The sequence below is a fragment of the Mustela putorius genome, unplaced genomic scaffold, assembly GCF_011764305.1.
Source record: "Mustela putorius furo isolate JIRA1106 unplaced genomic scaffold, ASM1176430v1.1 tig00003863_pilon_pilon_pilon, whole genome shotgun sequence".
NCBI classification, from domain to species: domain Eukaryota; kingdom Metazoa; phylum Chordata; class Mammalia; order Carnivora; family Mustelidae; genus Mustela; species Mustela putorius.
Genome location: NW_025422015.1, coordinates 25626153 through 25638274, shown reverse-complemented (window position 1 = coordinate 25638274; position 12122 = coordinate 25626153). Strand labels below are relative to the sequence as shown.

Sequence of the window (12122 nt, the reverse complement as noted above, 5' to 3'; positions counted from 1 at the left end):
TTTCTCCTCAATCTTTTATTGCAATTACATAGTTCTAGTTTTCTCTATGTAGCAGTAATACACTCTGAATTTTTCTTGGCTTAATAAGGATGTGTCCATTATTCTGAGCTCTTTAACACAGTGATCCATATTAGCCTTCACTTCATTAACAAGGTCATCTCTCCCTTGTTGAAAAAAAGTCTTCATAGTCTTTCTAGACCTTGTGATATCCCCTACTTGGTGTGGAATTCCAAAATTACTGGTCCCAGTCCTTGTTTGTGGTCCAGCTCCTGACATTTATTTCAGTGAACTTCAATTGTTACTAAGTTTCCTGCTGATGCCAAGAATGGCCTTAGGCCTTCCCTAAAATTCTAACATCTCTTACATAGTTTAAGGTACTCTCCAGCCTTTTGCCACTGAAGCAGTTAAAAAAAAAAAAAATCCTTAGCATGATAAACCAGTATTTACAAGAATAACATCAAAAGGAAGTGTCTGTCCTCCCCTGATCACTTTTCTGACCTCTAATAATTCCAACAGACCAGACACAATGTCACAGACTACCATTTCTCAAAAACTGAACTTTCTTTAGAAGATGACATCTAAGCACATTAAAGTAGTTTTTAAAGGAAAAATATGAGCCCACTTCCAGTTGCTTTTTTTAATAAATCCATACATGTGACTAATTCTGAGAGCTATTTTATAGGTATAAAATAAGGAATTTGTGAGTAAGGATGGGGACTTAAAAAGTGAGCCTGCAGAGAGAGGATACTAAGGATTAAGCTCAAAATCACTCAAGATACTTACAGTTAAGGGAGACCACAAGAGGGAGAGACAGTAAAGAATCCAGGAGGAAATTCAACCACTACAGTACAAGAAAATCAGAAGGGCGTGATGTTCCAGAAAACAAAGAATGGATTTCAAAAAGGAGGGAGTGTTCGACTATGCCATTTACTGTTTTGTATTCAAATGATATAAGGGCTTTGGACACTAACCCTTTATTTGATATATCATTTGCAAAATCTCCTGTTCAGGAGGTTGCCTTTTAATTTTGTTGATTATTTCTTTCACTGTGCAGAAGCTTTTTATATTGATGTGGGCCCAATAGTTTACTTTTGCTTCTATTTCCCTTGCCTTAAGAGACATTCTAGAAAAATGTTGCTATAGCCAATGTCAGAAGCATTACTGTCAGAAGTTTGACTGGCTCTCTTTCAGGATTTTTATGGTTCCAGGTCTCTCTTTCAGGTTTTTAATCCATATTAAGTTTATTTTTGTGTATGGTGTAAGAAAGTGGCCTAGTTTCATTCTTCTGCATGTGTTTGACAAGTTTCCCCAGCACCATTTGCTGAAGAGACTTTTTCTTATTGTCTATTCATTCCTCTTCTGTTGAAGATTAGGTCACCATATAATTGTGGGTTTATTTCTAGGGTTTCTATTGATCTATGTGTCTACTTTTGCATCAGTACCAAACTGTTTTGATTACTAAAGTTTTGTAATATAATTTGAAGTCTGGAATTGTGATAACTTCAGTTTTGCTTTTCTTTTTCAAGATTGCTCTGGTTATTTGGGGTCATTTGTGGTTCCATACAAATTTTAGAACTGTTTGTTCTATTCTGTGAAAAATGTTGTTGGTATTTTAACAAGGATAGCATTAAATGTGAAGATTGCTTTGGGTAGTATAGACATTTTAACAATATTTGTTCTTTCAACCCATGAGCATAGGATTTTTTCCCATTTCTTTGTGTTGTCCTCAAGTTCTTTCATAAGTATTTTATAGTTTTCAGGGTACAGGTCTTTTTCCTCTTTGGTTAGGTTTATTCCTAAGTATCTTACTGGTTTTTGTTTTGTTTTGTTTTGTTTTGTTTTTTTACAGATGTGAATGAGATTGATTCCTTGATTTCTGCTGCTTCATTATTGGTATATGGAAATGTAACAGATTTCTGCATATTGATTTTGCATCCTGCAACTTTACTGACTTTCTTTATCAGTTCTAGTATTTTCTGGTGGAGTTTTTCAGGGTTTCTATACATAGTATCATGTTATCTGCAAGTAGTGAAAGTTTTACTTCTTCCTTACCCATTCAGTTGCCTTTTATTTCTTTTTATTGTCTAATTGTTGTGGCTAGGACTTCCAGTAGTTTGTTGAATAAAAGAGTGAGAGTGGACATACTTGTTCCTGTCCTTAGGGGAAAAGCTCTCATGCTTTCCCCATTGAGTATGATGTTAGCTATGGATTTTTCATATATGGTTTTTATTATGTTGAGGTATGTTCCCTTTGTAAGAACTTATACAACTCAGCACCCCCAAAATAATCCAATTAAAAATGGCAGAAGACATGAATATTTTTCCAAAAACGTACAGATAGCCAACAGACATATGAAAAGATGCTCAACATCACTTATCATCAAGGAAATGCAAATAAAAACTACAGTGAGTATTTCACATTTGTCAGAATGGCTACAATCAAAAATACAGAAAACAAAAAGTGTTGGCAAGGATGTTGAGAAAAAGCAACCCTTGTGGACTGTTGGTGAGAATGCAAACTGGTCTAGTCACTGTAGAAAAATTGTGGATGTTCTCCAAAAAGTTAAAAATGGAACTACCCTGTGATCCAGTAACCATACTACTGGGAATTTACCCCCAAAATACAAAAATACTAAATCAAAGGGACATAAGCATGCTGATGTTTACTTTAGTATTATTTACAATAGCCAAACTATGGAAGCAGACCAAATATCCATTGATAGACAAATGGATAAAGAGGTGTGGCATATATATATATTTCATATATATATGAATGAAATCTTAAAAAAGAATGAAATCTTGTCATTTGCAATGGCAAGGATGAAGCTAGAAAGTATTATGCTAAGTGAAATAAACAGTCAGAGAGAGACAAATACTGCATGATTTCACTCATATGTGGAATTTAAGAAACAAACCAAATGAGCAAAAGAATAAAAAAGAGAGAGAGAAACCAAGAAACAGACTCTTAACCATAGAAAACACACTGATGGTTATCAGAGAGGGAGTATATGGGGGAATAGGTGAAACAGGTGATAGGGATCGATGAATGCTCTCATCCTATTGAGCCCTAGATGATGTATGGAAGTTGAATCACCATATTGTACACCTGAATCTAATATTGCACTGTATGTTAACTATACTGGAATTGAAAAAAAAAATATGAGAACTAAGGACTGACCACAAAATTTGCCAACCAGAACACACTACATACCTTTCAATCTCATTCATCTCATCTGCAAAATAGGGATAATGACAGCATCCATTTCATGAAGCATGTGAAGGATTAAATAAGATAATAATACATGTTAGCACCTAACATAATGCCAGGAACAGAGGAAGAGTTCAGTAATGGGCAAATAGTTTTTTAATTACAGAACACTGGGCAGCTTGGATCATAGACCTTATGATACTTTATTGAATGCAGGATGCCTCTCAACCCTGTGAGAGCAAATTTGGCTCAATAAAAGTCTAGGGTGAATGGAAAAATACAGAAATGATTACAGCTCAGGGGAGAAGCTAGAACCAGAGACAATGAAGAGAAAAATACCTTGGGCAGAGCAGTTCCCATCCTTTGATTACACAATTCATACAACTTTGTTTTATTCTATTTTACAACTAGTAAGCATGCACTTTTTAAACTTTAGTTAAGGTTTGGGAGGGTGCCTGGGTGGCTCAGTCGGTTAAGCGTCTGTCTTTTGCTCAGGTCATGATCCCAGGGTCCTGGGATCGAGCCCCGTATCGAGCTCCCTACTCAGTGGAAAGTCTGCTTCTCCCTCTCCCACTCCCTCTGCTTGTATTCCCTCTCTTGCTGTCTCTCTCACTGTGTTAAATAAATAAGTAAAATCTTTAAACATTAGTTAAGGTTTGGAAAGCACTTGGATACAACAACGAATTTCCAATAAGGACAAATGATATATAAAATTTAGTGATCTAAGTAAGTTTAATATCACAAATTAAAATTACTTTCTTCTCTCTTACACTAGGAGAACAGATATTTCTTGCTTTTATATATTGTTTAATTCCACAATTTTACAATCAGCACTTTTCAATTTTTTGAATAAATAACAATAGACTTATGCAGTATTAGTGGTCTATGATATATATATATATCATATATATATTTATATACACACACATATATAAACACACATATATTTAGCAAATATATATTGGCTAATTTTGTAGTCAATGGCCTAATGATCTTATAGGATTTGGCTATAATTTGGCTAATTTTGTAGTCAATGGCCTTATGATCTTATAGGATTTCCTCTAATTTTTTTCTCTCCTCACGAGATTTTTTTTATGTGATTGGTTCATGGTAAATATCTTAAACAATGGCATGTCTTACAAAATAGCTAAAAGCAACTTGCTTTATTAGAAGTGTATATTGATAACTAAGCACTAGGTAGACATTTTCCAAGATATCATGATCATATTGAAGTTAGATTCTGGAAAAAGTATGATAAAAAAATTTTTTAGTGCTATAATAGGCTGGCTGAGGGATTGTCCTTAAATAATGCATTAGCATGAATCATATGTTTCTCTGAATTTTTAGAATTTTTATGGACCTCTAGTCTCTTAAATTCTATGTTCATTTTTACTTACTACTCTCCTCTAATATTGAGATAAATCTTTTTGTTCTTCAGTTTTCTACTTATGAAATTTTTTTTAAAATAGTGATTTTAGGAGGACTCTCTTTAAACATTCTTTCATAGTACTCTTGTGCTCATTTTCTATCTTAACATTTACCCAGGAAATTTGGTTTGGGAAACAAAACATGAATGTTTTCATTTATATAGGCCTGGAAACACCACCAAAAGATTAAAAGTAATGGTTCACTTGTAAGAAACTGAGTTGTAGCAAAACGTATTTGCTCAAATATATAGCCTATGTCTTATCAATTTATTTCTAGGTAAGGTTTTTATTCTAAAATGAATTTAGAACTGATATAGAAATGGAAAACTCAGATAAATCAGTTTTCAAAAATGCAAAGCTAGCTGGAAATAACCTAACCTCCTCTAGATTTTTCTAACTACTCTTCAGATTTTTTGAAAATTTTAAAAATGAAATTGAAGGAAGTGACCTCAAACAACAGAACTTAAATATCTAGTGAGCCAACACTCAATGAATCAATGAATCCCTATAGGGATTACAGGAAGTAGGTAATTCACATGCCCTTACTTTATACATACTGTGCACTCAGCGTTTCAAATACTGATTCTTCAGTGATAACTGGTCATTTCTGAACGGGGATTTCCAGGTTATGAATGTTTGTTAAAAATGAAAACTAACCTAATCTTTGTAAAAGCCAGAAATCTAATGTGAAATGATTTACTATAAATTTCTTTCAATCATTTTGCCAATCCATTGGAAAAATAAACAAATTTTTTAAATGATTTTTTGTGGCTAAAAAATAATAACCACTAATACTAAAAATGTGATAATCACATATGCAGTGATGTATTTAGTTCTCGACTCCACAGATGGGAGAGGGAGGCAAGGAGCAATATTCACTAATGTTTTTCATCAGTCTTTCCTCACTCCCTTGCTGAGAATATTGTCAGTTGAAAACTCAAAGAGGGCCAAAAGTTCGGTTAATTCAAGAATTTCTGAGTAGGATTACACTTCAGCCTCACAGAAGGAAAACAGTATTCTTTGTACATAAACTCTCTAGAGAAAATGAGTATTTTATTATTAGTTGAATAACATTCATTTTTTGTTTGACATTTCCTGAAAATCAGGCCATGTCTCCTTAATGTCTGACTTTAACTAATTTTTTTCATTTAAAAGTCATTTAAGCCATTCTTTGGCTATCCAGCTGTATATATTAATATAGTATATATTATACCAGAGAAAAACTTTAAAAGTTTTGCTTACTCTCTCACTTCCAGAAGCACAAAAAGAACCTATAACTATTCCACACTTCCTATTGAGTACAGAGTTCTACCTGCAGGGTTTCAGCTGGAACTTGAGTTTGGCTAATTTTCAACTCAGCACTTCCTTTACTCATCCTTTCCCTTCTCTTCCCACTTTTTTTTACCTGCTCCTAATATAGTTGGCTGTTGACAGGCTCATGCCTTTAAATTAGGCTACAGATCTTGGGCAACTCAAAACCCATGGTGTCTTAATCTGTATGTGCCTTAACCTTGAGTACAGCTCAAATATCTGCTGGAAATATGACAGATTTGTCAACATTTTAAAGGAAGATCATAAGTTCCCTCTTTCTTATTTCTCAGATTTAAAATCCCAGCTTTTTATATATGTCCATGTTCCACCATTTTTTGCCTTTCAAAAAATGTCCCTATTCACAGGGAAACAGACATACAACTTCTATGTTAGATGGAGAGAATGCATTGAGTGTAGATAATCTTCAGAACTGTAGAGTTGGTTACAAACCCAAACACTCTTAATGTCTTTATACTACATCAGGTTAACACAAACAAAAGCACAGGATATAATACTATTCTCTAACAATCTAGATTTACCCTAGGAGCGTGGTTTCTTTAACACTTTTCAACCACTAACTGTCACACTGGATCAGAAGTGAGTCTTAGCACCCATTAGCAGCTGGTGAAGTGTTGTCTCTGCACCTCCCAGAAACTACTGCTTCCCCTCTGTCTTTTTCAGCTCTCTAATTCTGGTACCAGGCGTGTTTTCTGCTCAAATCACACCACCTTGTCATTACTGCCTCCCTTGCTCTTCGCCTTAATGTCTCCTGTGGGTGTTCTTGCCCGACAGAAATCTAGAAATTCCAGCAGCAAAGTAGACACTTGGGCATTAAATGGCCAAACAGAGTTAGTGAAATGCAAGATTTCTGGTCCCAGGTGCAATCTCTGAAGGAGTGGAATATCTCATCTTTCAACCAAAGGTTTGTTTTTCTATCTGGTTATAGGCCCTTTCATCAGAAGACAGAAGTTACATTTCTCCTGTGTGGCACTCAGAAGTCATAGCCATATATATCCACGACAGGCAAAAACCCCAGTGAGTACAGGTTCTTTCAAACTATCTGAAACTACTTCTGACATAGGAACTAACCCTCAGGAAAGGAGAGTCTGCCCCACAACATTGCCATTTAGAAAATAATTTTAAGCCCAGCCATTTATTTAGCTATTTTATGACACTGTTCTCATCTGATGAAGAAACAGAATGCAAAGATCTTAAAGATGTTATGTCTACACTGTCCTAAGCCCAAAAAGAATGTTAAGGGGTCACTCAGGACATTTTCATCCCTTTGTTCAGACCCCATCCATTATTCCCCCTAATGGTTATCACATTTTCAAAACAATAAAGTCCTCCCATGGAAAACTTCCTATGTCTCAAGATGCACTGTTATCTTGGGGGGTATCTACAGCCCACACACCCTACACCTGCCCCTGCCCCAATATATCCATATTAAAATTTCCAAAGCATTACTACAGTCGATCCTTCCTTATTCTAGGCATTACCCAAGCTAGAGAGCAGTTACATTTCTACCCTGGAAAACAGTTCTTTCTATTTAACCTAGTCTCTATAACCTGTCCTCATACAGTCTTAATTTCTAAACTTCCTAGATGAACCTGTAGGGTTCATCACTGGTGGTGAATATCTGTACTCTCAGGTAGTAAATGCATCCGTCCTGGTGTTTCACAGTGCAAGAAATGATCTCAGAAAAGTAATGACCCACTGGGAAGGCATAAGTAAACTTACATAATGAAGAATCCAATATTCTTATCTACATATAGAATAAGGTATTTTAAGGAGTTAAGTGGGTTTGAATATTTAAACTATGAACAGCCCTCCGAGTTTAAAGCAATATTCCATATGCAAGTTAAAATCTTAGAGGCTTGTTTTCAATGACTGCTTCCTGGAGTATAAAAAGTGTTTTAACCGATCACTTCTAAAAGCATACATAGATAGAAGAGCTTTAATGTAGATATGAGAAGAAACATAAAAGAAATATATGAATGCATGACACTGTGATGATAAGAAATAGTTGGTTGCAAGACTTTTCAAGTAGATTATGCAGAAACTGACAGAGCTTCTGTTTATATTTCAAAAATGATCTGCTAAGCAGATTTCTATCTTCATGATAGGAAAATCTGTTGAAAATGAGGTCAGTAGGTCTGAGCACAGGTAAATTATAGTATTCTCTCCCATTTTAAAGTGATTTCATAGAAAATATAATTCTTTATCTACTACACTAGCATTGATGAAACTACTTATAAACAAAGAATTATTGACCCTTTTCAACAGACTGATAAGCCTTCAGCTGAGCTCAAGTGTCCTGATAATATCTCTGACCTAGGGTTTCTTAGCTTCTGCTTTTACCTTTTGGGGACAAGGAATCTATTCCCATATATTACACATATATTGTCTTCCCTTTGACTCTCAGCCAATGTGAGATAGAAAATAAGAATGTATTCTTCGGGAGTGCCTGAGTGGCTCAGTGGGTTAAGCCTCTGCCTTCAGCTCAGGTCATGATCTCAGGGTCCTGGGATCGATACCCGCATTGGGGTCTCTGCTTGGCGGAGAGCCAGCTTCCCCCTCTTTCTCTGCCTGCCTCTCTGCCTACTTGTGATCTCTGTCTGTCAAATAAATATATTTTTAAAAATATATTTAAAACAAAGAAAAGAAAAAAAGGAATGTATTCTTTGCCACAGAGTAGCTCCTTAATGTATACAACAGTAGCATTCAAGTTTAATCACACAGTTCCCTCAACTATTTCTCAGATGAAAATGGCTTTGGGATTATTTAACATCTTAACAAATAACTCAACATTTAACAAACTTCTATGACTCAATATTCTTTAAAGTGGGATTCAGAGGGGTGCCTGGGTGGCATAGTCGGTTGAGCATCTGACTCTTGCTTTTGGCTCAGGTCATGGTCTCAGTGTCCTGAGGTCGAGCCCCATGTCAGGCTCCATGTTCAGCATGGAGTCTTCTTGAGATTCTCTCTTTCCCTCTGCCCTTCCCACTTGTGTGTTCTCTCTCTGTCCCTCTCCAAAATACATAAATCTTAAAATTAAATTAAATTGAATTAAATTAAAAAGAAGTGAGATTCAGAAATAGACAAAATGATCCTTGTATGGTCTGACCAGTGAACTAGCAATTAGTGATTATTAAGTTGATCTGGAATCCTACACATATGAATTTAGTCAAAGATTGCATTAGCTTTATTTTAGTAACTGTGAGATACTAGGAAATGTATATACTGGTCTCTATCCTTGGTTCTTGACACAGAGTTCCTAAATCCTTTGGAATTTCCTGGATAACAGGAATATTTTTTTTGTTCTAATGAGGTGACTCTGGATGGGCTTCTGGATGGAGGCTGTTCACCAGAAAAATCACCTCATAATTAGAAGCTTGGAATTGTCAGCCCTTCCACCACTGTCCACTCTGGAATTCTTCAGAGAGGGAAGAGGGACTGGAAATGGAGTTAATAATTGATCATCCCTATGTGAGGAAGCCTCCACAAGAATCCCAAAAGTGTGGAATTTGGAGAGCTTCCAGGCTAGCAAACACTTCCATATACCAGGAGGGTAGTGTATCCCAACTATACAGGACAGAAGCTCCTATGTTCAAGACCCTACCAGACCTTGCCCTGCATATCTCTTCCTCTGACTATTTATCTCTATTCTTTATCACATCCCTTAATAAACTAGTAAACCCAATTCCTGAGTTCGCTGAGCCTTGTTAGGGAGCTCACTGAACCTGAGGAGGTGTTTGTGGGACCTCCAATTTGTAGCCTTCTCAGATAGAAGTTGTAGGTAACCCAAGGACCTACTACTTGCAATTAGCATCTGAAGTGGGGGTCAGACTTGAGGGACTGAGCCCTTAACATGTGGCATCGGACACTATCTCCAGGTAAGTAGTTTCAAATTGAGTTAAGTTGTAGGACACCCACTTGGTGTCAGCAACCTGTTTGGTGTCAGAAAACTCACATATCTGGTGGCAGAAGTATTGTGATTGTGGCATTTGTGTGAATAAAGAAGAAACTGAGGAGGGGGTCTGAGGGTTTCTCCAAGTCAGTAACCTGGGTGTAACTTATTGTTTTGTGAGTTTCTCTCCTAATAAAACACTTGGATCATTTTCATCCGACATTCTGTGAAATGACATTTTTAAAACTTGTAGCCCATATTTTTTTCTATGAATGCTTTCTTCGTAAGTTTAGGATTTTTGACTCCTTCCTTTCTGCCTGTAATGGATATCTTGGGTTCTTCACATACTACACACACCAGTCCACATTCCCTTCCCCACCAGTCTTGACTGTAAGTTGGGACAGCCAAGGAATCGACTGAACCAGGAAATAGGCAAGTTCTCCAAAGTCCCCCTCTTTTTAAAATGAAAACAAACAAAGAAATGATATTCTTCTCAGTGGTGAGACTATATAATGCTGGAACCATCATCATAATGTGCCTTGTATGAGTAAAACTAGTCTGTGAAAGTAACTCTGTGATGAAAAGCAAAATCCACTTTGGCCACATTCAAAATTCTCTTTCCAACTGTCCTTAGGACAGTTAGCTGTACCCTTAGGTTCTCCATGGATATATGAGCTAATAAATTCATTAGCCACTTTGCAAAAAAAAACAAAAACAAAAACAAAAAAAAAACACCATGTTCTAACTTAAATATAGATTTTTCTATGCAAAGTTTTTACTTATTCCTCATGCTTAACTTCTGTCTTATATTAGCTTTCTATTGCTGCTGTAACATAAACTTGGTGCCTTAAACAATACAAATTGATTATCTTACAGTTCTGTAAGTCAGAAATCCTACATAAATCTCACTGGCTAATGAAGGTGTTGACAGAGCTGATGAGGGAACAAAAGACTGGCTGAATCTTGGTCATCAGCTCCAGACCTCACTCCACCATACCTCACCTATATTCCAAAACCACATCAGAGCTGTGTTCCTTTCTGGAGGCTTTAGGGGAGAATGTTTTCTTAAAATTTCTAGCATCTAGAAACTATCTGCATCCCCTGACTCAATTCTCCCTTCCTTCATCTTCAAAGGCACAACACTATCTCCCTGTGACCATTCTCCTGAGTCATATCTCTCTCTGACCCTGACTTCAACTGGGAAAGGTTCTTTTAAGAATCTGTGACTAAGTGGACCTATCTGGTTAATCCAGAATAATCTCCTCATCTCAAAGTCCTTAATTTTGAGCACATGTACCAAGTCTATTTTGCCATCAAATGTAACATAGTCACCAGTTCTGGAGGATTAGGCATGAACATCTTGGGAAGGTATTGCAGCGGGAAGGTGTGGGGACGGTGAGGCGGGGAATTATTCTACCTACCACTAAAAATGAGACTAGCATTCCATCTCTCACATCATTCCGTTCAGCAATAAAAATATATTAAACAGTAGAAGTCAGACACACTCCACATTAATAGCAACCTGTTAATCAACATTATTTGGGAACAATTTTTTTATTTAAAATGACTCCTTCAAGGGAGGTGAACCATGAGAGACTATGGACTCTGAAAAATAATCTGAGGGTTTTGAAGAGGCTGGGAGTGGGAGGTTGGGGGAAGCAGGTGGTGGGTATTAGAGAGGGCACAGATTGCATGGAGCACTGAGTGTGGTGCAAAAGCAATGAATACTGTTATGCTGAAAATAAATTAAAAAATAAAATAAAAATAAAAATAAAAATAAATGACTCCTTCAAGATTGTTTTTTCTGGAAAGGAAATTTCTGCTCCTTTTATCTTTCTTCTGAAGATGAGCTTGAAGATTCTTTCCAGATTTATCCAGCATACCCTCAGAATGCACTCTTTGAAATGTAGAATTAAAAGTATTTTCATACCCACATACTTGAAGCCTGAGGCTGCTATCATTCCTGAGTATAGAGAGTAAACACAGCATCTCTCTTTGTTTTACTAATTGCTTTGTTTCCCCAAGCTGCTCGAACAACATCTGCCAGGCCAGAATGCACTCCTTCCACACACCACAGCACCACTGCCGGCCAGATAAACGACCTAACACTCCATGGTGTACTGGCAAGTGCTTTCCAGGCACACAGCAGGCAGTTTTCAAGAAGCAAAGACTTTAAGTAGAACTGAAGCTGAAACCCCTCCCTTCCCAAATCTTTCCAATGGTTATGGAGTTGTTGATTCTGTTATGATCTCACACTGTCTGCAATT

At 36.5% G+C, this 12122-nt stretch overlaps 1 protein-coding gene across 2 annotated transcripts in view; it reads right to left on the bottom strand.

Moving 5' to 3' along the window:
* THEMIS (thymocyte selection associated) overlaps positions 1 to 12122 on the bottom strand; it is a 184870-nt gene that overhangs the window by 74840 nt on the left and 97908 nt on the right. The gene's annotated exons all lie outside the window — the stretch shown is intronic.